General features: G+C 39.2%; 1 protein-coding gene across 2 annotated transcripts in view; it reads left to right on the plus strand.

Annotated features, from left to right (window-relative positions):
• Positions 1-27,152, plus strand: part of ADGRA1 (adhesion G protein-coupled receptor A1) — a 162,817-nt gene that overhangs the window by 110,588 nt on the left and 25,077 nt on the right. The window lies entirely within an intron of this gene.

Below are 27,152 nucleotides of genomic sequence, written 5' to 3' on the forward strand. Positions count from 1 at the left end.
TACTTGATAGAGAGGGTGAATGGCGTTCCAGTAGAAATGGTAGCAGTGAATACAGTGAGGGGATTTAAACACATATGGGATAGGCATAGGGCTCCTGAATCTGAGACGAGACCAACGGCTGATGAAGGTTTGAGTCTTTACAGAGTCTTGATTCTTTTATTCTATGGATATGTGTGCCATCGGCAGATCTTTAAAATGGATGTCAGTGTGAACCTTCACTGGAAATTAGGAGCAACAAGAGGAAAGCATTTCCACTAAATCCTAATATTATGGAATCTTACAGTGAAGGTGACTAGAAGTGTTTCCCACTAATTAAGGCTTAGGACCCATTCATTGTCCAGGATTTATAGATTACCGACTTGTGTTCCTCTAGAGATATCCACAAAACATGAACCGTCAGTTGTTTTTAACGTCGGGATTGAGAAAAAATGACCTATCCCAAAACCTATTTTTTGGAGTCCAGGAGCGAGAAGTATTTTCTCAGGATGAGTCCAACTGGAGTCCAACTCAGGATGAGTCCAACTGGAGAAGACATGTGGAACAGATTCCGTAATCACAATAACTTGTGAAAATAAATATTTCTAAATGGAATGATTATAGGAAGGGTAGGCAAATTGTTATGACTACTAATGTTATTCTTATTCAGCTGTTCATGAAGTTACTAAGTCCACGGTAACTTCTTCACCAGGACACGATGGACCAACCAAAACCCAACAGGATCGCGTGTTTTTGGCAGCTGGCTTAATGTTCTTGCTTCGCCTGGTGTTTCTTAGATACAGAGAATCAGATATTGATCTCAACTAAAAGAAGGCTAGTAGTGAGTGCAAAATTGCCGCCATTAGGTAATTACTATGGTGTGTGCGGAATCCATGAGAATACGGGACCAGTTCCTGCAAGTAACATCTGTAAGTAAAAATCCATTGCAGAGTCTTTGATAACTGGGTATAGATTGAGTTTAATTTGGCTACAATGTAGGAGATTTTATCAGTTAATGGGTGTTTAACAGCAATATGCTTGCCATAGAAGCCCCTCCCCCGGGACTGCTGGGTCTAATTTACAAATTTGGGGCAACTACCTAAAGCGGCTTTACCATGTTGACCGGATCCTTTTTCTGCACCTTGTACGAGTGTTCTGCATCTGCGTTTAGTTTATTTGTTTCTTATGCTTGAAAAATAGATCAATAATTTGGCAATATTTTAGAGAAATAGGGATAATTTATTTGTCCTGATTACAGGTTAGAAACGGCTATTCTTAGATTAGTGTAAAATGTCCCTTTAAGGAAAATTGTTTTTTAATTGGGTAAACTTAGTACTGATTTCCAGTTTCAATAAATGGGGTTATCTTGATAACATGATGCAGTGGAAAGGATACCCTACTGGTTTTAACAATATCCATGTAATAGCACCATTACTAAATCACTGGGCATTCGGCGAGTACTGAAAGCAGTAGTGTAGCCGATGGGACAGTAAAAGCATCCCCGGCACGTTAAATCAGCTCACAAATCGCTTGCATGCAGCCACACGCTAAACTTTTGTAGTCCGAGGATGCCTCCTGGATTAATGTAGGAGAAGCGAAAGGCACGTTTGAAGCTCTGTTGGTCACCGGCCCATTAGGCATTTGACCATTGTGTCCAAGGACTAGTCCAGACTAGCGATGACAAGGCAGCCCTGGCACTTTAAGGCCAGTGGCCGCCTGATGACGTAAGTGTGGCCAACGGCCGGATATGCGCAACTGCATGCTAAATATTTTTATGCCGATGTAGCATATCCGGCTGCACATTGCGTGTCCTGCCACTGGAGAGGCAGAATGGATGAGTGTGTGACGCTGTCAGGTAGTGGCCAACCGGGCATTTATCCATCGAGCCAGATGGCTAGTTTGGGCCTGTCTATGGCTGAGTTTGACATCCAATAATTATATGGCTGTGGTTAGGTTAGAGTAACATAATATAATTACATTGATCAAAAAAAAACCCTCAATTCTTTGCAAAACAGATGTCCTGTATGTCGTGGATATAAATATTTGAATATTTTGGATTATTCAGGGCGTCTAATATAAAAAGTTGCACTAAAGCATTTGGTCTGCTACGCCAATCAGGGTAATTGGAATGGAGAACAATATAACCAATAGCAGAACAAATAACTAATACGAGTTTGCGGATGGGGAAAAGGGTTACGGCCTCTGTGATCCGTTGTAATATCTCTCGTTGTTAAATCCCTTTCTGCGTTTAATGTTGCAGTTTAGTATTTCGCGGTAAAATCTGTTTTATTAAGTGAGAATCTTGGTAGTGGGATGGATGAAAGCAGCATTCTATATACGATTCCATATTTTAGACATTCTTTATAACTTTAGGTATAACTCTTTAGCTGTGTAGACATTCCTCAGAAGCTTATCCTATAAATATATATTTTTTACTATTTATAGAGCAGGTGTATACAGAAAATAATGGAAGCCTTTAATGCCTCGCTGTCCTTCTTTGGTGTTTATTTTGATATATTTTTTCTGTCCTTTCATCAACCTCTGAAATATCCGCCGGGGCTGTTATTATCTCGGCTACTAATTGTGTCTCTCTGGGTGCCCTTTACTCCGATGTGTACACAGAATCAAAGATTTTTTTTTTCATCATTACATTACTAATTATCTCGAGTGTCAGACTCGTCTATTTCACTCAGACGGTATTTACAGCTGCTGCAGATGTCCGGATAGTAAAGCAGCTCGCTATATGTATTCGCAGAGGAGTCGCTTGACCTCCTTTGGGAATTTTTGTATGGTTCTGCTTTCAGGGATATCTGTTAATATATATATTTATATATCTCATATTCTTTTTCTCTCTAGTATCCTCCTTTGTTACAACAGAGATGTCAGATCTCTCCGGTCGGCTTATTGAGTAAGCAGTGCACCAGGTATCCTGATTGCCGATAGTGGGGCTGCCATAACCCCCCTGGGCCGGTCGCTCTAGGTCTAGTCATCCTAGGCCAGAATTTGCCACTGGTTTCCCATGACTTTCCTTATACCTAGATGGCCCTGTTGGTGTTTGAGACCCAGGCTCAGCATGACAGGCCTTAGGTCAAGAAATAACTCGGAAAATGTTCCTTTAAAATCCCTGATACTGACTAAAGAAAAGGAAACTTGAGACTCCACATTCTGCTACCAACCGAAGCATAGGAAGCCCAAGTAAACCATCATTTACCACAAAATTGTTTTGTCTGAAGACAAGGTGCAATATTATTAAGTCGCCATTTCTCCAGATCATTAAGTTGAGTTGATTTCTTTTGTGGAGTGTATGAAAAATGTCAGTAGCAGGATACGCACAGTGCTTACAAAGGAAAAACTGTAAACATAGAGGGGCGATAGCACAGAAAAGCATGGAAATAGAGAATCTGACGGCAGATCAGAACCATTCGGGCAACAGACCTTTATCGGCCGTTGGTCTCGTCTTAGATTGAGGAGCCGTAGGCCTGTCCCATGCGTGTTTAATACCCTCACTGTATTACCCTCTACCACTTCTGCTGGGAAACATTTAACATTGTGATAACGCACATAATGTCTTCAATAATCCAAATGGGTAGGACATTCACTAACCACAAGTGGCAAAAGTGGGACCTACTGTTTAACAGATTGTAGTGCGAATACCTTATCAATACGATAACATCAGAGCCAGGCGTTACCCACACATTGATCAGTCATCATGGAAATGAGACGATAGGGATACATTTTTTTGACAATTGCCACAATGTTACATAAATCATTATGATTGTTGTTTTTTTTTTGTGATAAATATAACAGGCACGCAACCGCTTAATGACAATGAGCGCTAATTTATTCAGAAACGATCAGGCCTGTTGATAATAATCACCCCCATGAATATGCAATCAGGCATTCATTTACATGCACACGCGTGACACTGCCAGTACTGTTGTCACCAAACCTTGGAATCATAACTGTTACGAGACGGCTGCCCAAAAGGGGATGTATCGGGCAAAATGTATAGTTAGAATTCCGTGGCTAAATACTGAAGTCTAGTCGGCCTTGGCCAGCATACGTCACTGGTCATTATTGTTAAGCCTTTCTAAATATGTATATATCTCACATTGGACAACATACAATAGGATCTGTATAATCAATGGGTTTGAAGATGATGATGGGGGGGGTTGCAGTTTCGTCCACGATAGAAAGCTTTTTTTTTTATTGAAAAGGTAACATTTTGGATATCAGGAATTCCCCCCCCCAGTCGTTTGTAGTATACAGAGGAGCAATGACATTTAAACCCCTTGAAATATGCAAACGGATCTCAAAATCGAATTAAAATGTCATAGTGCTTAATTAGGACTATGTAAACCCAAATCATTTTTTGCAGAATTTTTTTTTACATATTATTGACTTTTTTTTTTGTAGAAAATCATTACATTTTACATAGTCTGAAAAACAGCCACCTATGTATAAATCATATCAGATGTGTCCTTAAAATAGAAAGACATTTGTTTTTAAATATATTCAGAATATATTTCTGAAAGCTCAGTATATGCACAAAGAATATTTATTTATATAAATAGCACCCAAATTCTTGTGAAAATAGGATAGGACGCAAACGATCGACCAATCAGCGAGAGGAGATCGGGTATATACTCGGAGCTCTACCCCTTCTGGGGGAGTGGCTTTGTGTAGGGGTAGGGCTAGCAGCATGTTGGGCGGGTCTAACCCTTGAAGCCTTTAATGAGAGGGAACTGGGCGGGGATCAGGGGGAAATTGGGCATGGAGTAAGGGCACACGGCTCGTCTGCTCGTAGATAGAGGGTACTGACCCGGAGACCCGGGGAAGCAGCACTTTATCAGGAGACTCCGGGTCATTCCTGGAGAGTTCCGAGGTATGGTCATCTGTGATTGGCTGATTAATGTGCTTGTAAAGTCGCAAGCTTGTGGGACAACGTATGGGACTAGAAGATTGTTGCCCAAAATCTTTAATATATATATACATATTACATTGGTATCAATGGAGATGCTGGCAGGTTTCGCTTTTTCAATCGCTAAACTAAGTCGCTTTTGCATGCTTGCTTTAGCCCTGTGGATTACGATGAAAAAGGAAAGCCTTGCCAGGACGGTGCTTCGCTTTTATCATGATGGCCTAAATAATTCATTCCCAGTTGGTAACACTGCTTTAAATCTGAAATGGATTTGTAGTAGGAAGCTAAAACAATCAGGTATTGAGCCGTTCTATTGCTACACAACAAAAAAAACTGTTTTCCATGCTTGAATACTCTGTCCTGGGTATCCGTGAAGCCAGAAATCCTTGCTTTAAAATAAAAACAACTATAAATACAAGACGTTATTGCAGATCGCCATATTATATTATATCTTTTGGATAAAAATCGTTCATACCTGCCAGTAGTCCTAAAAACGGCCAAATGTCGTGGCTGTTAATAGTTCTGGCAGCAATAGACTCGGTTAAATGAGATAAAGTTTACTTAATAAATGGGAACTTGTACTAAATTACTAGAATCAGATAAAAAATCATAAAAAAACCCCATTGTTTAAATAGTTAAATAGTAAATGTATTGTTCTCAGGCAGCTGCATATTAGCCATTTGTTTGTGTTCTAATTTGTTTAGCCCAGTCTACAAGCCACACATCGTGGCTCCTTGTCATACTGGATGTGATAGGCATTAGACTGGCTCAGTCTTAATAACTCAGTCTGACACTAGTCTGACACCAATGACAAGTCTCGATAAAAGTCCACTGTGTAACCTGACACATCGATCTATACATCCACTACAAATACATTGCAAATTGTCATCTTCAAAAGAGTGAATCATTTTGTAGAAATATATTCATACATATATATATATATATATTAAAAAAAAATATATATATATATGCATCAGTGGTTACTGTTTTATCTTATTTTTCACGCTGTTTTACATTATCTCATTTTTTTGATATATTGCAGGAGTACACAATACAACTAACATTTTATCTCTGTTTTCCATTATTTTGTGTATAATATATACCGTTCTAGATGCTCCGGCAATCCACATTGAACAGAGATACGGAGAGTTCTGTCTGTAGAATTCTCTGTAATCTAGCAAATTGTACGTTAGCCAGAGATAACCCCATACTCCATACAGAATGTTCCACTCATTGTCAACGAAGGCAGAAGGTATATCCATCCAGCAGTATATATCCCTCTATTGGTCCAGAATAGGCTAGCCTCTGTAAATTATAGTAATAATAACATAGGAGTCTATTCACCAAAGGTCGCGTTGAGTTTGCATGGCAGCATTGTATGATTTGGACCAAATGTTGCATATTCATTAAAGTCAGCTTAACCTCAAACTAAACCTGAAAATCCAAGATGGTCAACTGAACTCTACAGAGTCCTAAATTAAGTCAAATTATTATGGAAAACACAGCAACTCAAGAAGTTGAGTTGAACAGAGGAGGAACCCGAAGTTCATTAAACTCAACAGGACTGAAAGACTCGACAACCAGTTTGACCTTTAGCACGACTGCTGACTCAAACGAAAGTTCCGACTAAAAGGCTTCATCAGTTAGACTAGTAGTAGACATTTGGACAAATGTTTTGTTTTTGGTTCGGTTTCAGGCAACAAATTTAATTTCCTGCCCTTTGGGTTCGGATGAAATTCAATGGACTTTTTTGAGTGTTGTGATAAATAAAATGAAGTGGTTTCTTGTTTGTTTTGTACGAATTCGTATGAATTTGAATGAACAATTCTATAGACCAGTCTTTCCCAACTCAGTCCTCACGCCAGTGGTCTTGCTTGTATGAATCCCCCTGCTGTTCTAGAACGTGGTAATTACTAAACCCTGACATGTTATAATGCCTCGAGGACTGGGTTGGCAAACTCGTGAGCTAGACAGCAGTCAAGTCACATTCAACAGCTGTAACGTCAAGCCAGATCAGACTGAACTTGCCAGGAGAATCAATCACAGCCCCCAAATTGACAGCAATCGACTCAATATCAGCTTTACCTAATAGACAAGGAGCTGTTCAGTGTGACTTGGTTGAGTGCTTGCCGGCAGTTTTGAAACGCCACTCAAGTTACATTTGTAAGACAAGCGACATCTTAAAGTTTAGTGGATAGTGCCCTAAATCACAGACTAAGATGTAGCGTCATATAATCTTTTAAGGCATTTAATACAATGTGTTAAGTTAACCCTTCAACACAAATGGCAAGAAGTAAAGAGCTTCTTTAATCCAAAGGCTCTTTTTTTGTACCGGGAAATATTTTATTGAAGACACGGAGGCGTGCGTTAGTGCGTTACTCCATTTCCAAACAATTACGTGACACAATGAGTGGTGTTTCAATAATGATTTGTGAGCTACACAGGAAAGCGTCTGCTGCTAGAACGCATTTCATTTTAACCCATGAGTTATCTCCGTTTCGCTCATAAGTTATCTTTACCTCGCTTTTACTCAATGCCACCGATTAGACATTAATTGGGTAAAAATATATGTCGCTTGTCCTTTGAATTCTTGAATACTGACAAAATCCGCATTTTATACAATTGCGTTTTATACTACCGTATTTGCCCCCCCAAAATTAGAAATATAGTTGGCTGACATATATAGTATTAAAATAAAATCCAAAAATATTAAATTTAATATTAAAGATCATTATAACAGTCACACAAATTGTTTCAAAAAAATGTTCAAAATAAAAACACACAAAGTTTAAATTCCTACGCAAGGATATAACATTGAATTATTACTACATTTCTGTAAAATACGTTCAATATGTCGTACAATTGATTTAAATGTGTTTTCTGTCGCCTGTGCGCTCTATTCTATATTTTTATCCTCTAAGGCCTAATGCTCCGCTGAGAATCTACCCCACCTCGGGCCAATAATATCTCCTGTTGGGTATTATATATATATATTTTTTTATTTCTTGGCGCGGCTGCCATCAGAAACAAAAATGTTTAGTTTGTCCGAAAGCAACATTTGCAAACTCTTCAGCCTCAGCTGGCAGGAAAACATCCCTTTCAGAAAATCTCCATTTACACAGATCATTTGTAGATCCTGCTCGGTGAATCGAGGCATAAAATACAAAGGCTTGGGATTTTTTTTTTCCACGCATTTTTTTTTATTCTAGAAATCGGCAGGATGTGAAAAGATCTCTAAAAACCGTTTATCCTCAGTATGAGGCTTGTTATATAAAATGTTCTTATTGCCAGATATTGACGATGTTGTAGGAACAGGAATAGTCCCCTTATGATTAATTGTAAAGGGGGCATGACCGGGTCTGCGGGATGGCAAAATGTAAATTAAAATGAAGTCGGTTTGTTGGGCTTGGACAGCACACAAGGGCCGGTTTTGGAATGGAAGTGCTTAAAAGGTACTGCTAGACAGGGGCTACCTCCTTTTGAGTGAGTTATCCCATCCTCCCCCTTAGATTTATGTTATGTTAGGTCAACTGTTAGCCTTTGACTAGCCTTTGATGGCATTTAGGGGGTCAGGTTAGTCCGTCTGGGGTGGGGGCCAACCTAGACCTGTGGTTGATTGGATAAAGCACTCTGAAGAGAGACAGAAAGTTGCGGAATTTTGGTGGGTAGTGCCTGACCCACCGGTTGGGTTTTGATGGCAGCCGGTGGTATTTGGCGGGTTACCACTAAAGAAGAGGTTCAAGGCAGGGGCTTTTTCCTCATGTGGGTTGTGGTTAATCTTCAAATATTGACATCACATTCTAAATACATAGACATTAATATGTAGTCGGTCCTCCTTTGCAGTTATAACGGCTTCCACTCCTCTGGGAAGGCTTTCCACAAGATTTTGAAGAGTGTTTCTGTGGGAAGTTTTGCCCGTTCATCCAGTAGAGCATTTGTGAGGTCAGGCACTGATGTCGGCTGAGACGCCCGGCTCGCAATCTCAATCCCAGTTTACCCCAACAGTTTTCAATGTTCCCAAACTGTTCCCACAAAGTTGGAAGCATAGCATTGTCTTGGTATACTGAAGGGGACATGTCAAGACATTTTGGACAATGCTCTGCTTCCAACTTTGTGGGAATAGTTTGGGGAAGACCCTTTTCTATTCCAGCATGACTGAGCCCCGGCGCACAAAGCAAGGCCCATAAAGACATGGTTGGATGAGTTTGGTGTGGAAGAACTTGACCAGACGCACAGAGCCCCGACCTCAACCCCATCAAATACTTTTGGGATGAACTGGAACGGAGGTTGTGTTCACAGAGAAGTACCTGTTTCGTCTCGATTTTCCCTGGGGATGGACAATGCTCCTTTCCACCCATTTCTGCAGACTGACAATTATTTTTTTTACCATTGCATCTTGAAATATGTATATCATGATGGGAATTGGGGGATGGCCCTGGCACTTTAAGGCTAGAGGCCACCTGATGGTCCTTGGCTGGATATGTGTGGTCACACTCTACATTGTCATGCTCATATTTGCTGCAGCCCCTGGAGTGGCAGATCAGGTGAGTGTGTGGCGCTGTCGGACGGTGGCCCACAGGGCTTTTGTCTGGTGTGCCAACCAGTGCTTGAAGCTAAAGGACTTTGAATGCTCATACAATTATGTGGTATAGAGATAAAAATAGGTCAACATCTGATCTATTTTGGTAAAAAATGGAACGAGGAATGTAAACAACTGATGACTGTTCTTTAACTCTTTTACAGGGTGAATGATGATACATTTAGGGTACATATGATGCTTGTATAGTAGTCATATGATGCATATGTAATTTGTGTATAAGCAATAATCTAGCAAACATTGTGTTGTTCGGTACCTTGGAACGTGGCCAGCAGTAAAGTCCGCATACAGAGATGAGACATGCAACCAAATATTTGTTGATGACAGGGGAATGACACAGACCAAGACTGCAGGGTTACTGATCATGAATACCAGATCCCCGCTCGTCCCGTTCTCTAACATTGACGATAACGCAGTCTGACATGTAATGTCACCCATACAAAAGAGATGGAAGTGTGCCAATTAAAATGTAGATTCTATCCCCCACAGACAATGCGGATAATGGATCACGGCGACACTTGATGCTTAAAACATCTCCATGGATAACGGGTTAAAAGATGCAATCCAGAACAGAACCATGTAGTTGGGAATTTCTATTAACTTGGTATAGTTTATTTTATCTATCAGTGCCATACTACCAGCAATTTATTCCTGCCCGGCACCTTTTGCTTTAATGACTTAGCTTGCTTTACTCTGCAACATCTGCAATTGTACATTATTATTTTTTCTACATAACGATGTCAGTTCTTGGCTCTAATCTACATTTTAACCTATCCACTGCCAAGTACTTTTGTCATCCCCCCCCAATACACTGTGATATGAAGAATAGAATATTCTGATGTCTGATGAGAAAAGGGAAATGCTTTTAGAAATTCATAATGATTATTATTGATTTACATACCGCCATCATATTCCATAGCGCTGTACAATGGTTAGACAGGACATAACTAGTAGTATATAAAATTCTCGTTATTACACATTGCCTGATGGCTAAAGATGATGCGTTTTTTCCCCCCGTAATTGAACTGAAGACATCCCTGTCAATTATAGAGACTAGCATTTCTGTGTTTAACGCATTTAATTGCGCCTTGCGTAATAAATAAATAAATATATTTCCTAGTTCATTCTCAGCGGAACATGGCTGTATTTGTATATCTTTACATATACATGCATATCTGTACATTTTTGAATGTTTTATGTGCACCTCATATAGGAGAACAGATCAATGAAGCTGATCGCTCAAAAATAAGTATAATAGGAAGGTTGTCAACCTCATATGACATTAATACAAAAGTTAATGAATCACCTTCTTCTTGTGTGAGCCAAATACGTTGGCTCCATTTAAAGATTGCAAATGGTCAAAAGAGAATGGTAGAATAGTGTTAAAGAAAGTGGGACTGGAATGACCCCATTGGGAACCCAAAATTAACTTCTTGTTTCTCTTATACAAAAATGGTTATTGGTCCCAATGGGTTTTTAATATGTAGGGTTATTTACGTTTTCAAGACATCAGACGTATCATCCTTGGAATTCTACTTCTCATATTGTTAAAAGATATTTCTACACTAATTTTAGATTATATTATATATACTAAGATATCCGAAGGCATAATGACTTCTCTAACTAATCTGCTTATGTATATGGCAACGGTTTCTCTTGTAAAAGGTGCATTAATAATACCGCTAACAGACTCCACAGATACAATGTAACCCACCTTGTCCTGATCTTTTAATAAGTAGGTGGTTTAGATTAATGTTAACCCTAGCAGGAAAAGAACCTCTATTCTTGATCCTTCTCTTGTAATATATAATGTCTCCTGGGGTTAGCTGAACGTAGAAGGCAGAAACCAAATAGATGTTCCAACACTGATCTGTTTCTTAGCTATACCTGTCAAAGACCTTGTCACAGATCATATATATATGAATTCATCTACTGATGAGCTGAAGGGGAGAGATAACATCTTATAATGTCCCTATAAACAAAGGTCAATCTAGGCAAGTGGCTAATGTACCTACATAAACCTTCTCGATAGTTAGATGAGGATCTCTAGCTGTTGGATCATTAGAGGTCCAGAAGGACCTCTCACTTATGACATCAGCAACCCAGCACATGGGAATTTAAATCTACAGCATTTGGCAGACTGTTCCTGCTATCTTCTGTGTTCCATTTCTAAGCTATAATTAAAGAACACGTGCATCTATTAATATATCTAAATGATAAAACTGAATGTCATCATCATTTTAATTCATGTGCGGGATTCGTGAAGAATCAGTCTTAGGAGGTAGCACACGGCAATGTCACAGCATATACAAACTTTTTCCTTAAACTTTTTAAATTGAGCCACAACTAAACACATTTTATAGCTTTATATTTGGCAAAAACAAGAAGTGATATTGGCATCTATAAAAATTATACTACCTTTTAACTTTAAAGGATGAGGCCGCTGCCAGGGAAGGTGACTGGATTGATTTTTTTTGTTTCTTTTATCCAGACAAGCTGGCAAAGACATCTGCATTGATGACCATTTAGGTTGAAAAAAGTCCCAAGTCCAAAAAGTTCAACCTTTTACCCATCCTGCCTGCTTCTGGTCCAAAAGAAGACAAAAAAACCTCAAATTGATAAATTAAATTGTCTGAGTATGATGTGGAATAATTACAGATATAAAATATAGTTAAGTATTAGTAAAGCTTTGTTCAGAAAATGATGTCGGGCGGGTAAATCTTCAGATTTTGAGTTATTTTGACCCTTGGGGTAGCAGGACTGTATGATACAATTGTGCATATTAATGAACCAACATTGTTGCGATTACAAAAGAGATGAATACTTTATATCACTGTTACTCACCAGAAATTTACACAAGGCGGTATTCCAACAAGGATTCCATCCAATACCTGGCAAAGTCCTAAACTACTGTCTGTGGATTATTATAACTCAACTCTGGTTAGTAGTGGAGCGGAATTTAGCTGGAAATGTGATAAAAGCGAGAAAGCTCTAGGGAGGAAGATTAAAAATCAGGCATAAACATCGTCCATAAAGCCAAACACTCATAACCTTTCATACCCTGCCCTTCATAAGCGTCAGGTCCACCTGCTAGGTTTCTCCAGCCTGACCATATCTGCAGAGGTGTACCGTTTGTGAATATCTCTCACTAAGTACAAACGAGGACAGGGAGTTCGCGGAACTGGGCAAGGAGTTAAACACAGTCAAATGACATCCCCCCCCTACCTAAACTTGAAAGACGACCATTGATGGATGGGTAGAACATTGTTTTTGTTAAGTTTGGTAATTGAGATGTTGAGGACACCACTTGCGATGTTTCTTCTGTATCGTTCTCCTCGAGTATGGCCCAGGCTGAAGATGAAGATTGCGATGAAACTAATCAAGAATTTCCAACTCAGTGTATCTAATACGTCCTTTGCTGGAATATCCAAAAGAACACAGTTTTCTGGAGTGCCTCTCTATCTGAGATCATATAGAGTGCATTTAAAAGTATATTGCAATATTCATAAAGCTGTTCAACTCAAGGATTCTTCGTAGCGACTAACACATCAACTAGGCTCCTGAGCTTAACTACATAGAGAAGCATCTTCTGGAGGGCTAGACTTGTCTGGAGGATAGGGACTTTGCGAAGCATCCCGTATTAAATAAGTTGTGAGTCGTGTGAGGTGTTCATCTTCTAAACACCAACTTAAAACTGACCTGGACACCATTTAGATTGTAAGCTCCTTTTAGCCGGTCCCTCCTTACCTTTTGTTTCCGTAAGTCAAACTGTTATGTTATGCATTACTTATTATTTCCCGTTACCGCATTGTACATTGCTGCAGACTAGGATGGCGATATATAAATCAATAACTAATAATAATGTTTAAAATGCATCTTAAAGTGCCATCTTAAATGCCATTTTAGTAAATAAATTTCCATTTTTTTGTTTTATGGTATAATGGATGTCTTCATAAACTTAAAAACAAAAAATGCTTTATATTTTTTTTTAGGAAATCTCTTTTTTTTTATATATATATATATATACTTTAACCCAAATATATATAAATCAATATATTAATGAATTGAGTAAATTGAGTGAATTCAGCTATTTTTTATATATTTTTTTATTTTAGCTGTTTATAAAATAGTATAAAGCAATAGCATAAGTTATACTAGTTCAACAGTAAAAATGCTGTCTAATAAAAATATCAATTATTGTCACATTCAATTGTAATAATGTTATATTTAAGGATAGTGTTAAATAAAACTTACCATTGACTATAGTAAATGTTATTAATGCTGTATAAAGAAAAATGTTGCTTTTGAAACGTAATATAAGAGGGTTTAAGGGGTCAATTCCAGGTGAATTCATTCTTCGTTGTTCATAACTGATACTTTTCACTAGTCATTGGTAACAAAATGAATATATAAAATATAAAATATTAAAATTCTTTGCTTCTATGTTCACAAGATGACATTATTTCCTTACCCTCCTACCAACAGTCTAAATTTACATCACTTTCCGTAAAAAAAGGTTTTCTTATTCATACTAAATGAACTCTGGAAGACACTTCTGGTCTAGAATGCAGTTTGAAACTTCCTACTTTGGTTGACATCGCCCTTGGCCAGTTTCTTCTTTCTTTGGGCTGGCCATGCTCGTTCCACACCCATGTTCTTCATACTTTTCAGCTACTTTACCCTAATCTTTGCCCACATTCACTCCCATGAAGGCACTCAAGGGTTCCTCCTCAGAAGAAGATGTGCCCCAGGTGGCCTGCCCTGGGGAGGTCCCATGTATGATCATGAGAAGTAAGAATAAGTTTGCAAGGAATATCCAGGCTAGTGGTTATGTCATTGATGGAGGTTCGATGTGATGTCAGAGCTTGAAAATATCCATCATGATATCTTAAAAACACAATGTATTGGTAGACTGTAAGGTCGCATGATGATCAACCCAGAAAGAAGAGTTATAAAATAAGTTAAAAAAAACGCTTTTTTAAGCCTGTAGAAAAACAATTCCCATATTTGCTTTTATTCATGCCCCACCTCAGGTCTTTAAAGAAATAAACATTAAACATTAAAAAATACCAACAATAAATAAAAATAAAAATCAAGGTCTTCACCCGCTGTCATGGCATTAAATCAATTGTTTAAAAAAAAAAGGGCAAGATCAACAAAAATATGCTTTTAAAATTCACAAGATTTATAGTTAATTATTAACTTGCTGGCAGAAAACAGCCAACTTGGCAAAACACCTTTTAAAATGAGGACAGATGCCTATAACGCATTCACGTGCGCGTTTATTTCTAGGGCTAAGGAGGCTACGTATGGGCTATAAAGAAAAAAAAACATTCACTTAGCGTAAAAAAAATACTCTATCCCCAAAAAATTAAGAAAAATAGAATTTACACGTATAAAGTAGGTGGAATACCATTAAATTTAATGAATCAAACATCACGATTTGTGCCACAGGACACCTCCGTTATTTTAATTAACACTATCCAGCTTTCTTTCTCCGATGCTTATTAAAAAGTTGGATGCAGTTTTGTTTTCTGTTATAGATACGGCTGTATCACGATTCATCATCAAAGTGACCTCATACAGAATATCGCTTACAGGAAAAAAAATGTAGGGTAATAATCAGGGTATGATTCACCCAGAGAAAATAGTAATAGCTTTCCAGTGAACTGCTGTTATTACGCTGGTGATTAACCCTATTCTTGTCTATGGAAGTTCTTTCGAGAATCACTAAAGATTGATGTTGAAGGATTGGTTCTAAATAAGTTATCAGTATGCTTTTTACGATGACTAGATGATTATAGCTGTAAACTTTAAGGACGGCACCTGGAATTCCTAACTCTCTCGTGATGATAAAGTAAGCCAAGGAAGAGGATTGGAAATTGAGGTACAGGGTGATATTTGTGAGTCATGGAGGACAAGTGTCTCCGAAAACGGCCAAATGGTTGGTGTAACGGTGATTGTTTGTCAGGCTCTATGACAACGTCATGGACAATTTCCGAGGATGTACATCATCACAACTGTGAATGAGAACAGAAAGTTAAGATGGCATTTCCAAGACGGGTTCCTCATACGCATGTACATTGCTTACATTAATCTTTAAGCACAATCACATAGGTTTATTTAGTACCTAGGACTAAAAATGAAGGAGTCAGGAAACATGCCACTTTAAGGTATTGAATTTAGGAGTCTGAGTAGAGGATTTAGAAAAAAGTGAGGAAGAATATGCTTATTGCCAGATAGAATGCTGCCCTGCTGTATATGGGATGTATAGACTTATGGAAGGGAGCCAATTAGTCAGTTATACATTCCCCATACGGCAGGGCAGCATTTTATCTGGGCTGATCAGCAATATGTAAAAACATGGCGGATGTGGTCACCCTACATGTAGTCAGTTGTGGTACATGAAGCTCCAGCAGCTCCTGGACATGGTGGGATGGTAATGAACCACAAGATCTGTGTCTCCATCATCACTGAGCTTTCTTCTCCAAGCCAATACATTCTTCGAGTTGCTGAAGTTGTTTTTTAGCCGAAAATCTTATAGTCTCTACATTTTGGGGGCTTATGGCAAAAAAAGTCATAGAGCTGTAAACCAGAGGAGATCTTATTGATTCCACTTAGAACATTGGGTTCAACAGCACGGGCCACCCGTTGATTGTTCATAGGTTTAAGCGTTTCGTTGGGAGTACTGAAAGCTTTGATTGGTTACATTGTCCCTGGTACCGTTATACTGGTTGCAGTAGGCTCCTAATTCTAGGTAAATATTTAATACAATTTTCATGTCAAAACAGATAAAATAAACCAATTCCCATTCCCAATAAAAATAATTAAACATATGTACATATGCCATAATTCTTTGTAGATTTAAGATTGTTTTAAAACCTTTCCAGAAAATAACACACCGTAGTCATGGCGATCTTTATTGTTTGTTGATGAGCATTTTAAAATGTTATAAATACTTGATTGTCTTGATTAAAAATTCAACATATTTTCAAGAACATTATCCCTCCGTTTGCGATATCGGCCAACAATTTACTCATCTCCACTGTACGGTAAAAACACCGGCCCCAAATCCAAGAAGTAAAAATCTGTAGCTACTTAAAACAATTGATGAGCGCTTGTTATTTAAAACACTCTAGTGCATTGTCTTTTAGAACACTTTACAATGAGCCGCAAACACAGTCAGACCTCCGACTGACGATACAGCGCGGTGCGGAGAGAAAAGTGGCCACTTGATGAATTTGGAAATCGTTTCCCCCGTAGTGAAAAATCAGCATATAGATTAGTGCTTCGGGAAAGTCTTGCAAGCCGGAGATAAATCAGCAGGTTCCGCAGAGACGTACATGGATAAGAACAGACTCCCTTTATAATGGCTGTCTATATATATTGATGGGCGCCGGAGTATGTATCATTCATACGTGTCACCTAATCAACCACAACCGGACAAAAATTGTGTAATAGAATAAGAGCAGGAGGATTATTTCCTATTTCTAGGAATACAATGTATGGCCACAAATGTAGTTGTAAATTGTTCCAGGTATATTTTTATTTATTTAGCACCAACAGATCAGCCAAAACATTATGACCGCCTGCCTAATATGGTGGAGGTCCCCCTTTTGCCACCAAAATAGCCCTGACCAGTCGAGACATGGACGCCACTAGACCTCTGAAGGTGCGCTGTGGTATCCGGCACCGAGACGTTAGCAGCAGGTCCTTAAAGTCCTGTAAGTTGCGAGGTGCGGCCCCCATGGATGCGTCCGGGTGCCGCGTGTTCTTCAGATAAGCGACGCACCCGGCCATCCACGTGATGTAACAGAAAACGTGATTCATCAGACCGGCCACCTTCTTCCAACGCTCCGTGGTCCGGTTCTTATGCTCACGTGCCCATTGTAGGCGCTTTCGGACGTCAACAGGGGCAGTTTTGACCCAGTATATACATTTGATTTGCCCTGGGCAACACAGTTTAACTGATTGGTTTTAGTGTTATGACCCCGCCCCCCCCCGATCATGAAGTATTAAATCACAAAAAGTGAGTTCCAGAAGATACATTTTCCAGCAACTCAAATGAACCGGTTGATGTTCTTTTGCTTGATCATTTGGGAGGATAATTTATCTATTCCTGCGTATTCGGTTAATTTATGTAGATTGCTGTTAAGGTTAAATGAGGGTGATTTACTCAGCAGGAAAAGGTTGCCGAGTTTTACACCCAAATGAAAATTCCCGTTTAATTCTGTAGAGCTTTATTGGAAGATGATAAATAGGGTCAAAGGATTAACACAGGAGATTTGAACCAGTTAGTTAATCCGTTCAATCATAGGCAGAGGAAAGCCATGTTTTAAATATGTATTCAAAAAAGTTTAATTTTAACATATTTTCAAAAAAGTCCCAAAAAGTCTAAGTTCTGCCTTAGAAACGTGATCTGTGTTCTTCATATTTATATAGATAAATATATTATTTATAAATATTTATATAAATAACATAATTCCTAGTACTATTTGATACGCAAACTCCTCCCAAAAAACAGTCTTTATCTAAAATGTTGTCATTCATACATTTTGCTGGGAAAAATGAATTGTCATGTGACACAGAAGCAGGAGCTGATTGGCAGACCTGGAAACTTTATGGGTTCGGCTACCGGAAGCTCCCCTTGCCGGATGCGAGCAGGAAGTTCGGCTGATGTCGGTGGGCGGTCTGGCTGATGTCGGTGGGCGGTCTGGCTGATGTTGGTGGGCGGTCCGGCTGATCTCACGGGCCACGCCGCTGTGTAAGAGGGAAGTGGGCGGGTAGTGGGCGTGTCAAAATGCTGCTCCCACGACCCAGAGTTTTCTCCCAGATATCATCACAGAAAACTTTGCTGGGATTGCTGGGAGGCTGTCCTTCTTTTCTACCACCTTCTCAATTAAACTTCCTTACATTATATTTAAACCTTTAACCCTCTATTTGTAGATTATGAGCTCGGTTGTTACATTTCTCCTCCTTACAAAGCAGGACTCTTAGTCCATCTCCTTCAATAAAATCTGTAATGAATTTATTGAAAAACCATAAACATTACAGTCAGATAGAATAATGTACAAATATATCACAGTTATGTACATTATTGATTTAAATTGCTGGAGTGGATATTATAAGCGAAATAACGTTAGCCTGCACTACATTAGAAAAATATAGGGGATTCAAAAATGGTCATATCACCATAGCAACCTACGGAATGGTCCAATCAACAAGAATATTTCATTGGTTGCTTTCAAATGTTTATACATATTATTATGTATCTCCCGGCACTTTAAATATATGTTCACTAAGCAAAATAATCTAAAATATTATGTTTTTTCCCCTTAAATCAAGTATTTATAGGAATAACCAAGTGTTTTAACATGACGTTGAGCGTTATCTTTAGATTCTTTTATTTGGTAAAATGATTTTGTATCTTGAACTGCTCTAGACCATTAAATATCCCTAAAATGCTATAAAGAATACCTGTGTTAACAGAACAAATGACATCTCTACTAAAAATTCCCCGTGGACTCTCAGTATAATATATTGCTGTGATTTTAGTTTCTTAGTATATGGAGAAAGAGACGTGCATGTAAGTTGAGTATATGTTGTTGTTTCTGCAAGGTTTATGGTTATTGATGGTACATTGGAAAACTTGGTGAACATAAATGAGATGAATTTAGCCTGTGATAAAGAGTTAAAATTACGAAAAAATACAGCGATCATTTTTCTCAGTTAACCCCTTAATGTCCATTGACGGGTCAGACACGTCACGCAAAAACAGTCACTTAACGACCTATGACGTGCCTGACACGTCATTTCATTAAAACAAGTTTAGAAAGTGATCTATGATCACTTTCTTTGCTTAAACGGTGTTGCTGTAATTCAGCAACACCAAGATCGGCATCAGGGACCATGTCTGGCCCCTCCCCGGGCCGTCAACATCCACCATACACTGCATGACGGTGGACCCCCGTTTTAAAAGAGTTCACCAGATGTTTCTAGTGGAATTCTTGTGTTACGTAAACCCCTAGGAGCTACGATGGACTACAAGGTCCGTTTGGCTAAGAACGTTAGGAGTTATTCTTCATTGCTAATGTGCAAGAAGTTAAAGCTGATTTCCAGCCTGTAACGAAAAAAGGATGAAAAATGCTAAGTGCTGACATTGTAATTGTTAAAAAAACAACCATTTCGAAAGTCTGAATATAATGAGACTATGCAAATAAAATGGCTGTATTGAAGCAAGATCTGACATTTGCTTTTGAAGGAGTATTCATGTGTAACTAAACTGGCGGCTTGCAACGTTACAGCTGATTAAAGACAATCTCCCACTATTATAATATATATGTTTTCTTTTAAGCTGTCGGTGTGGAGTGAATTTAAATGTCACCGTCTCTTTCATTTGCGTAGAAGATTAGCTTCAAGGTGATGAGAAAAGGGCTCGTTCTTATTTTAAGATACGTTTATTGGATCGTAGACGTACATCTCCTGTGCATTAACCAGCCACGTATTTTCCGTACCGTACTTCTAGGTGCATTTGCTTTTTGTTTCGTATCACGGGGGTAACTGCCGCCAAGACTAAGGTCATCAAGTTAAGAAGGAAATGAATGGTGATTTCCAATGTGCCACCTCGGATCAATAATCTTTTATGCAGCCGTGGAGAAGTCATTGTGCTGTCATGAGATTAGATTTATACCTTCAATATAAGAGAGACATGGGGGGGGGGATTACCAAATAATCAAAGGACTTGTTTCTGGGTGCTTCAGCTTCCGTCTGGCGGGGCTACATATTATCATTCAAACTAATCTTTCATGTTACAATCAGTCCAGCTGCTCTGGATTAAGAGGTTTGTTCGCTAACCATAATTTGCAGTGAACTGAGGCGCGCCACCTCGCCAGGAGTGCCCTGTTTGCCTTCCAGGCCACTGGTGCTACCACGTGTCAACAAAACAAAATCATTAATATGGCTTCGTACAATGGATAGCACATAAATAGAAAGGGAATACCCCTCGGTTTGGTTAAAATCAGTGGAACATGGTTGGAAACAGGTAAAACAGGTAATGTAACCTGCTTTGACCCAGAGTCTCCAGGGGGGCATTTGTCCCATATGCCGAATGGCAAGTATGGGCTTGTGATGGATCTTTAATGTACATCCAGCCATGGAGTAACTGCCTCCAAGATTTCAGGTGTCCAAATCAGGACACCTCTGTTGGGGGTATGTGGCTACAGGTGGGTAGGGACAGAGCTGACGTTGGGGGTGGGCAGGGCTGGCCGCCTACCTTAGCCAAAAAGCCACCTCGTGATACAGCTTCGTGAGGTGGCCACGTGGAACCTCCATTTACACCCCGGCAAGAAATCATAAGAATCAGGACTGCGGAGCAAAAAATGGCACACTAAGGAGGTATGGGGTAAAATGTTACCTTTTACATAGTAACGTTTCTACCGTCATCATTTCCCTTTGATGCTCTCACAATGGGTAAAAAGACAGGGGTGGAAAAACTACTCATAGGGTTGGTCCATCTTTTGAATCGAGCTAAATTCAATTCAGTTAAACGGCGATCTACCCGTAGACTGCAATGGAAAAAAGAATAGACGTGAGAGGTCTATATCCGGGATTACATCCAGCCCAGTGTTACTGATTTTAAGTATTATGATCCTCTCACAAGGACTGGCATTGAAGTAATTTCATGTTGTGAAGCATTCATTCCCTACCTGAATATTAATGATAAGAAAGGGCATGATAAGAATTCTAATAAAAAGCTTGTATGAAGAGGAAAGGGGTGTGGGGGGGGATTCTACATCTGAGTAGAACCATAACTGAACTTACCACAATAGTAGATCAGATCTAGGTGTGTGTATGTATGTGTGTATGCATATGTGTGATGTGTTTATATATATATATATATATATATATTTCCGCTTTAAAGTCATCTTAGCTGAGAAGAGTTGGCGATCAATAATCAATGAATATGATCAATTGCTTTTACCGCTCAGAAGGATATTTGCACAAAATTGTGATCTGCTTCGGTGCTTTTAATGTTTAATGTAATGAAGGGAATGCCTCGGTTTTTAACGGCGCACACATTTACATATTGTAATTGCATGCTAAGCAAATCAATAACGCCGCGGCCCTAAACACTGAACTACGGAGACGCCGTGTTCATCAGCGTTAAGCCATTAGGTGACGGGCATGTTGTTTTAGGCATGATTTGATAGGTCACGTAGTAAAGTAACCATATTAAATAGAAAGCCAAGCTCGGTCTTTTTTTTTATTAGAAGATGGCAAGGAAAAATAATTACTGTATGAATATATCATGCTAACAAATTTCACTTGCAGAAATGAGAAACGCGGGAGAATAACTCGCCAGCTTTTAAGTAGAATTTGCACTTATATTTCTAAAAATACAGAAATATATATAGTATTTTGTATTATAGTATAAGTGTTTTTTTTAAGGCAGCAGATTTGTAACAGCTACTTGTTGATGTTCAGTTAGAAGTGGGCCTGATGAGATTTTTAACCCCTTAACGACAATGCCCGTACATGTACGGGCTCAAAATGCATTGTTTTCAATGGGTCCTTAAGGGGTTAATTTGTGGACTTTAACTTCCGCCATGTTTCACCTTTGTTGAAACTGTATTCCTTTGTTGAAGATCCCTTGGTTGTTTATAACGCTCGGCAGATACGCTGTCACCGATTGTATATGTTTGTTCCAGAGACATATAGTTATTCTTCAGGTTGACAATTTCCTGATCGATGGTTCAGACGTAGGATAACAGCATAGTCATACACTTATGCATTATTATTCATTCAGGGCAATGTGGCACTTTTATCCGGGAGTATTCAGTTCACGATGCTTTATGGTAAATACATAAACGGTATAGCTCAATTCCTATTACAATATTTTATCAAAGAAGAATAGGAAACTGACCGTGTTTCTTCTGCAGAAAAACCTTAACACAAAATATCGAGTCACTTTAATGCTTTATACAGTAGATACTCCACTGTATATAGCTCTACCACTTACTCATGGAGGGAGAGCACTGTATAATATATATATAGGGTAGTAGAAGTATTATTAAACACTCATCTACAGACACCAGACAAGCCAGAAATCTCATGGCGCTGCCACAACTGCAAGGTATTCTGGGTAAGCACATGCAAACAAGGTTAACAATGGTCACCTTTTGCCTCTATATCCACTTTATACATGGACCCCCTGAAAGTAATTGCCCGCTGTACAACACAGCCTTCACACAAAACTCAGGAAGAGATACAATAGCCAGATCAATTCTCACGGACATCTTTTTCACCCTTCATGGGACTCATCAGCATTAGGTTGTGATACTAGCTGAACAGTTGAGGCTTGGAGTAGCTAAGAAATACCTTTACATAAGTTATGGTGGGTAAAAGGTGATGGAAACCCTTCCATTTAAATTTAAGGGTAGTAGAAGTATTATTAAACACTCATCTACAGACACCAGACAAGCCAGAAGGCTTGTTTTTCCCTCAGAAATCTCATGGTGCTGCCACAACCACAAGGGATTCTGGGTAGGCGCATGCAAATAAGGTTAACAATTATCACCTAAGCCAGTATCACAATCTCATGCTGACGAGTCCCATGAAGGACGAAACAGCTGTCCATGATCTGGCTGTTGCACCTCTTCCCGAGTTTTGTCTAAAGGCTGTCCTGTACAGCGGCAATTATTTTCAAGGGATCCATGTATAAAGTGGATATAGAGGCAAAGGTGATGATTATATATATATATATATATATATATATATAAATAAAGCCAAGGATCTTCTGTGTCTGTTTCTTTTCTCGGTAGTATCCACAAACTAAGATTTATATGCTTATAGCAGAAACGTTCACGGACCTTAAAATTCTCCTCGACTTTGGCATATGTTTTAATCTTCAAAATGAGCTCTATCCATTAGCTGATTTCACACCGAAGATGACTCCTTAAACTTTTTACGTTTATCTTTTGAAGTAGTATCTTAATGAGGATAAAAGTTTTCTGAAAACATTCTGGGGAAAAAAATGTATTTTCTGTGGTCTATTTAAAAAAAAAAAAAAACAACTTATACAAATAAATATTTAGTAAAATTAAAGTAAAGATACATTGAGATTTATTTCATATTAAAAGTAAAGCGACCAAGAAATATTTTCATAGAGGATCATAGAATCTTAAGAACATTGAACGACAAATTAGAACCAATCGGTTCATCTAGTCTACCTGTTATTTTCCTGATTTAACAAGCCTTATTAGGTCCTTAGTCTTATCTTCTGTTCAGGGTAATATTGTGTCTACACCTTTTCTTTTGCTTTATTTGTTTTAGCGGAAGTTAATACCTTTCATTTGGTCAACATAGAAAGAGACATCAAGTTACATCAGCTTTTGGGAGATGTTCTTCAACATAGCACTGGTTTACTTTTTATTGGATGTGTAAAATTGGCACCTTGCATTATCTCTTTCGTAGCGGTTGGTGGGAAACATGCACATGCCGAATGTTCAGCGTGTTCATTTAAGTTGCTCAGTTGGGTTCAAGAATTGGGAGGAAGCCATCTCAACAGAGTTCGCGGGTGAATGAGAGCATTTTATGTTTTTCCACTGGCCTGAAAGATTGAAAACCCATGTGGGGGTCACAGGACCAGACACGTTGATTCTCTAAGGCTTGCGTGTTCATTGAAGCTGCGGTCACCTGCCAAGTTTCTGGTTATGAAGTGCTGGTAACAGGTGTTAGGAAGGTATTCCCGAGGATGAAGATGTAGTGACTTTTTTGGAATTTATTATATAATAATAATATTATTTCATGCCTACCGTCATTTCCATATAGAATTGTGACAGTTGGAATTCGAATGGCATAGTTCTAAATTGGAATATTCTGTGGAGGATCTTATCATTACTGTCAGGGTACCTGCAAGGGCCAACATTGCTCAAGTTTCTTTTCTACAAATAGTCTTGAAGGTCACTAAAGAACTAGGATGACAGCCCCAGGACTGGGAGTCCCCCTGCCACAAAACTGGTGGCATATGGCTCTACGGGGCAATTAGGTTCCCCAGTGTGCTAATGCTTTCACATATCTCAGATCTCCCCCAGGGCTGTATACGGTAACAACCCCCCAGGGCTGTATACAGTAACAACCCCCAGCACTGTATACAGTAAAGTCAGTCGGCATTGACAAAAACATGGTTTTATTTCATTTTGCTCTAATAAACTCCTATTATCTGCAGACCTGGAGGCCGCCATTATTATCAGTCATGTGATATTTAGGGTGACTTTCCCTGCTCAAGCAACACACTGAGCGGATGCTTTATGTCAATGCTAATAATGTCTGGAAACCCATGTTCAAAATAACACATTTTCCTTGTGACGTTTTTACCTGCCCTGTTACGGAGTAATAAATACACACGTTATGGCCTCCTGGCCGACCAACCAAAGAAAACATGAACAGGGGCCCTGTATGCACCAATTAACAGTCTCCTCCGTTACCAATATCGGCAAACAACGGGTGCGGTACGTAACATCCGATCATCCATCATAATAGATTTTTACTTGCGATTCTATTAGACAAACCTGACTTAAAATACACCCAAGGCTCTGGTTAAGGACATTTCAGATCACAAGAAGTGTCAAGCGTAATATTTAATTAACCTTGTCTAAAATATTCTTTGAACAGACTGGTGTTACTGTCACTTAATATCAGCCTATTGGCCTTACGGAGTTATTTTAATTAAGCTTTGTCTAACTGCTGGGTCTCTCTTGTGACAATCGTTCTTTTTTTTTTTTTAATATTGATCGTATTTCTGCCTATTTTCCTTGCCTGATAAAATAAGTGGGTGACACGATTAGTGGCCTGTACTGTGTGAAGACATTCTGATGGATGACCTCTAGGTTTGGTCTTCATCATGCATATGGCTCACAGCTTTGGTGGATGTTGTCCTTAGAGTTGCGGTTTTAACCCTCTCACGTCACTATTCATCACGAAGGGCCAACACTGGCAGGTTTCTCCAGCAAGAGGGGCTGAGCTGGTCCTGAATAATGTATAATTCAATGGATGAATCTCATTGATTTAAGTATACATCACACAGGACCATCCAAGCTCCTCCTGTAGGAAGTCAAGTCAAGCCAAGCAGTTGAAGCTGTAACTCTCCTGCTAACTCTCCCTCTTTTTGAATGAACCCCAAGTTAATTTTTTGAATTGTTCTGATTTCTTTTAGTACGGGACACTATTAAAGTGGGAAAAGTTAGAGTTGCTCTGACAGCTGTGGATTTGCATGCCACGCCATGCTTTGGAGTCTGCAATTTGCCCTAGTTAGGACTGTTCAGGTCACAGTGGGATTGTTGGTGACTATGTATAGCTAACATCTGGCAGAGGGTGTTTTGAGTGTAAATGAACAGAGCGATTCGTCGGAATGTCCTCTATGGGTTTGAGTTGTTTCACTACCCCCACAATTTATTTACCACATTCGGCTGGCCTTACACGTTTCACGCCCAACGATGGTGCTTAATCATAGGCAGCCGGCGCTGGCTTGTGTGAGATTTCCAGGGAGTCTTAACGAGACCCTCCGCTCGCATTTGCAGAAATCGTTCCCATCGACTTAAACCGAAGGGCTTCCCTGCCAGTGACTGGTTGCTTCATGTAGCCAAAACTGCAGCATTAAGAGGAGCAGGAGGTGAACGGCAGCTGTGGCGCCATATTGGTTTTACAATAGGGTTGGTTTTTCCAACAGGTGAATAATGCGTATTAAATTGCTTTGATTCCTTTGTTGGTTGGGGCGTTACGGGACATTATGCTTTCCCTTTAAAACTCCACAGATATTTAAATGTTACCCTATATGCCACCAGGAAATGTTACTGACTATCCCCCGGCTTTCTTTCACTATAACGATTCAGATACACACTACTGATCAAAGTGACATTTCTGGCTGTAACATAATTGCAACAGGGTTTTCTAACCATCAATTAGCCTTTTAAACTTAAACTTGGATCAGCGAACGCAACGTGCCATTGGAACACAGGAGTGATGGGAGTGATAAAGGGCCATTGGAACACAGGAGTGATGGGAGTGATAAAGTTCCATTGGAACACAGGAGTGATGGGAGTGATAAAGGGCCGTTGGAACACAGGAGTGATGGGAGTGATAAAGGTCCATTGGAACACAGGAGTGATGGGAGTGATAAAGTTCCATTGGAGCACAGGAGTGATGGGAGTGATAAAGGGCCGTTGGAACACAGGAGTGATGGGAGTGATAAAGGGCCATTGGAACACAGGAGTGATGGGAGTGATAAAGGGCCATTGGAACACAGGAGTGATGGGAGTGATAAAGTTCCATTGGAGCACAGGAGTGATGGGAGTGATAAAGGCCTCTGTACGCCTATGAAGAGATTCCATAAAAAATCGGCTGTTTCCGGCTACAATAGATGTTTACAACATTAACCCCGCCTGCGCTGGATTTCTGATTCATTTCATGTTATTTTATTAGACAACATTAGCTTTTCTTTCAAACTTTTGAACAGTAGCGTATATGTATTTTATTTTTTTTGCATCATGTAACAGATAAACGCAGTGGATAAATTGTTACAGATACATCCGTTCTCGTTACAAAACCACAAAATGAAGTAGAATACGGTTTTAAGACAAAGCCCCCCCCCCAACCTTAAAC

The sequence above is a fragment of the Spea bombifrons genome, chromosome 11, assembly GCF_027358695.1.
Source record: "Spea bombifrons isolate aSpeBom1 chromosome 11, aSpeBom1.2.pri, whole genome shotgun sequence".
NCBI classification, from domain to species: domain Eukaryota; kingdom Metazoa; phylum Chordata; class Amphibia; order Anura; family Pelobatidae; genus Spea; species Spea bombifrons.